The 4,341-nt window shown below is 38.7% G+C and overlaps 1 non-coding gene across 1 annotated transcript; it reads left to right on the top strand.

Moving 5' to 3' along the window:
- The first annotated feature begins 3,894 nt into the window (after positions 1–3,894).
- Positions 3,895–4,001, top strand: LOC131235837 (small nucleolar RNA R71). Its single transcript, XR_009166356.1, has one exon. It is a non-coding gene; the product is annotated as a small nucleolar RNA R71 (small nucleolar RNA).
- The last annotated feature ends 340 nt before the right edge of the window (positions 4,002–4,341 follow it).

Raw genomic sequence — 4,341 nt, 5'->3', positions numbered from 1 at the left:
CTTTAGAAACGGATCCTCTTGTGGTTTCCCTTGATTTGGAATTTGATTAAAGAATCCTTGAGGAGTAGTAGTTTTTCCATTCCTCCAACTGAAGTTGGGATGATTTCTCCAACTAGGATTGTATGTATTGGAGGTGGGTCTTGTAACGCCCCGAATTTTTACAGCCAGAGTTTATGCTCGTGCCCGAGAAAACCAGGTGTTAATAATGTAAAACTTGGATGCTTTAGAAATCGTACCTTTTTTTCCGTTTGGATCACATCCAAGTACATTCATGAAGGTAACATTTACAAGAACAAAATCAACTAGATTGATTATTTCATCCGAGTAAAGAAATTCAATAAACAATCAAATTTCTTCTCAATAAAAGCTTATTACATTAATCAGGTTCGCAGTGGAAGTACAAAACTCAATAATAAAGTTATCTTCATATTCTTTTAGTATAGTCTTCTATAGGGAGATTGTCCTCTAAATCTTCAATCTGTACATCATGTGCATCATCTGTAGGGTTGGGAGAGGGTCAACTCCCTACTCATAGTAATGGTTATCCTTTAAGATTAACAATAATTCAAGAGATTCATAAAAGCAATGTAAAGGTTCTAATACGTTCCATACTCAACAACTACAAGAGGTATCAATATGCACGAACAATATACATGCAATACATACCTAGTAAAGTATATGTGGTTCATTACCCTTAGCGATCGCCATAATGTGGAATATGATTAGAGTTATCCAAATCACCTCGCATCCCATACTATAGAGATTCATCGGCGTGTTCCACGTTTAACATGGTTTTATGCGGTTATCCCAAGATGGACACAACACATGACCGGGTGAATCACACAACCCAGATTGGAGCAACTAATTATGACAACCAATCCCCAAAAGAAAAGAATTGATGTAACACGTATAACGATTTACATACACTAACTAATGTACCATCAACCATGAAATATGAAATTACATGTCGCACCAGGGCTACTACCGAAAACACATTTGTCCACGATATTTATTCGATCGCTAGAAGAGGGATTCCCAACATAGTACTTGCATTTATAGAGAATATAAACTGAATAATGGATGTTCTGGAGTATCAAAACACATGCCCATGCCCTTTAAAGATAGATAACACAAGGTTAATATAGAGAAGAGTGACAATGGTTAACTCAAACAGTGGAAATGGCCAACATAACAACTAGAAGAGCGGTAACGGCCAATTCTTTAATAAGGAGAGAGGTAATGGCCAGCTCAATAAATAGACGGCTGGCAAGGCCAACTCAAATATATTTGATAGGGCAAGGTTAAGGCTTGTATCGAAGGCCCCACATAAATTCAAAAAGATCACTTGTAAGCAATATTATACTATAATCTCAAAGGGCAAATAATTTATTGTAAAACATATAATTGCAAGAAGAATTCAAAGTAACACAAAGGCATGTTAAAGGTAAGGTAGAAATAACATGATAGCATGTAAAGGCAAGATAAAACAACAGGATGGCATGTAAGGGCAAGGTAAATATAATAACTTAATTTAATGTAAGCCTAAAGGATAAAACCCTCACATAAATTCTAAAAGGCCAGGAATTGTTAGTCCTTAAATCACTAAAGGACAAATAAATGGGTGGTGGTAAAATTAGTTACTCGCAAGAATGATTCAAAGCATGTGAGGGAACAGAATAATTTAGACTATCTTAAATTATCATAAGCTTAAAGGAAAAGCCCTCACCTGAAGCTCAACTCGAATTTGGCCCTAACTCAGTCCAGGACCCAGCGAGTCAACCCAAAACCAAACTCTCTCTTTCTTTCATTCCTTTCTCTTTTCTTTTTCTTTCTTTTCTTTTCTTTTCCTTCCTTTTCCTTTCTTTTCTTTTATTTCCTTTCTTTCATTCTTTCCTTTCCTTTTCTTTTCTTTTCTTTCTTCTGCTACCGCTGCTCGGTTAGGATCTTCCCTTTCTCTCACATTTCTCTCTCTCTCTCTCTCTCTCTCTCTCTCTCTCTCTCTCTCTCTCTCTCTCTCTCTCTTGTTATGTTCTTTAGACGGTGGAGTGGAGAGCCCTTACATAGGCTTCCCACATTACAAAATCCCCTCTATATATCTTTATTTACGCAGGAAGAGAATCGGACGCAATACTCTCCGATTTCCCTTTCACAGAAGCTTCTTATGTAACTGGGAATCTGCACGCGGGCTTTTGTTTGGCCACACAGTTGGGTCGAGTGTGGAAAGGCAGAGGTTTGGTCCGGTTTGACCCAGGGTCAAGATGAATGGCTCATATCTTCCATCTAGATATGTTGGTGGCCCACATCTCATCCTAGTGGATGACTGTACGTGCGTTACAGTTCGCAAAACATTGTTGTGATCAATATTGTGCACGTGTGATGGCTTAAAAGCACAGGAGCAGAGCTAGGGCCCGGTCGATTTTGACCCACGGACACAATGGACGGCTTAGATCACTCCATTAGACGAACAAGGTGGGCCACAGTGATCACAAATTAGACGTTGTCCATTTGAGTTCCTGCGGGCAGGACTTCTTACGAACGTTGCTATGGGCATGTGTGCTTACATGGGAGCACGAGGCCAGCTAGATTCTGATTAGGCCGAGCTCCTCTACAGGATGGACGGTCTTAATCATCCTGTTAGACGGTCATGGTGGCCCATCAGGTCTTTAAGTGGACACTATCTGTTAGGCAGCGGTAGGGAGAAATCCCTCCGTTTTTTGGGATTTCATCGGGTCAAACGTGACCCGACCTTTAGTTCGATGCGTGGCCGGAGAACACCTGCTGTGCACTTGCATAATGTAGGGTGGGGTCCACTGTGATGTTTCTGAGAAATCTACACCATCCATTCATTTTCTCATCTAATTTGTAGAGTTGAGTTCAAAGTTGAAGCATATCTGACGATCAGGTGGCCCTAAAATTGATGATTAATGGCTGATCTATCCATTAGGTCATTTCTACCATGATCTGAGGGCTTAAATTCGACTTGTGTGGTTAATTTAGGATAATTAGGTATGGTATAAATTTACCCATTAAACAGATAGAGGGAACTACGTGATCTAGAATTTAGGGGTCTAGGTCAATGGCATTTTCGTAATTGTCATGATCTAAGAGTTCTGTGAAATATAATAGTTCTACTTGGTTTTATGCACCTTTCTGAACAATTCTTACAGATGAACATTTATCTAAATCATTATGGATAATCGGTTATTCGTTAATTCGCTTAAGGGAAGGTATCTATGTCAAGTCACATGATGGATGGTCCTTTCTTTAAAATCAACGATCAGATGCTGGATCTATAAATGGTGGTCATTCCCAATGGTTAGATTCATGTCAGGGAAAGGATGTAAGGTTAAGATAAATAGGTTGGTGTTATACACATGTACGTATTAAGTTAAACTTCATGGTAACACTCGAGAACTTTTAATACTCGGGTATTGAAAAGTTTGGGGTGTTACAGGTCCATTGAAAAGTCTTTGATAATTATTCATGGCATTAGATTTCTCATTCAGTACCTCTTAAAAAGCAGGTATTATTAGGAAATTTTTAGTTGTGTGAATATTACAAGTACAAATACCTCAAACAATTTCCTTAGCCTTATCCTTCTTTAGTTCCATGGCTTTGAATTTCTTTATGAGATTAGCAACTTTAGCATTGATATCATCATCCTCTTTTAGAAGGTATATTCCGCCCCTTTCCTTTGATTGAGTGGGACTAGAGGTGGTGCTCGATTTTGGGGAGACGTCCCATGATTGTGTGTTTTCAACAAGTTTGTCTAAATAATCTCACACATCATCGACATTTTTATTCATGAATTCCCCATTGCACATTGCCTTAACCAATTGGCACATGGAGAATGTCAATCCATCATAGAAAAAGTGTGTAATGCACCATGTTTCAAAACTGTGTTGTGGGCATGAATTAACAAGATACTTGAACTGCTCCCAACAATGGAAGAAGGTTTCATCTTCCTTTTGGGCGAAGTTCATAATTGACTTTCTGAGGGTGTTTGATTTATGGTGTGGGAAATTTTTCTTTATGAACTCCCATATCACGTCGTTCCATGTGCCAATAGATTGTGGATGTAGTGAATGCAACCACGTCTTAGCTTTCTCTTTCAAAGAAAAGGGAAAGAGTTTTAATCTGATCGTGTCATCGGACACGTTAGGAAAATATAAAGTGGCTATGATCTTATCAAACTCTTTCAAGTGTAAATATGGATTTTCATATTTAAGTCCACGGAATTTTGGAAGGAGTTGGTTCACCTCTGGCTTGATATCCCTATGTCCCGTATTTTCTGGAAAAACCATGTATGAGGGCGTGCTCACCCCCACCGGTTGTAAATAA

Source organism: Magnolia sinica, chromosome 19 (genome assembly GCF_029962835.1).
Source record: "Magnolia sinica isolate HGM2019 chromosome 19, MsV1, whole genome shotgun sequence".
NCBI lineage: Eukaryota > Viridiplantae > Streptophyta > Magnoliopsida > Magnoliales > Magnoliaceae > Magnolia > Magnolia sinica.
This window is presented reverse-complemented; position numbering and strand designations above follow the sequence as displayed.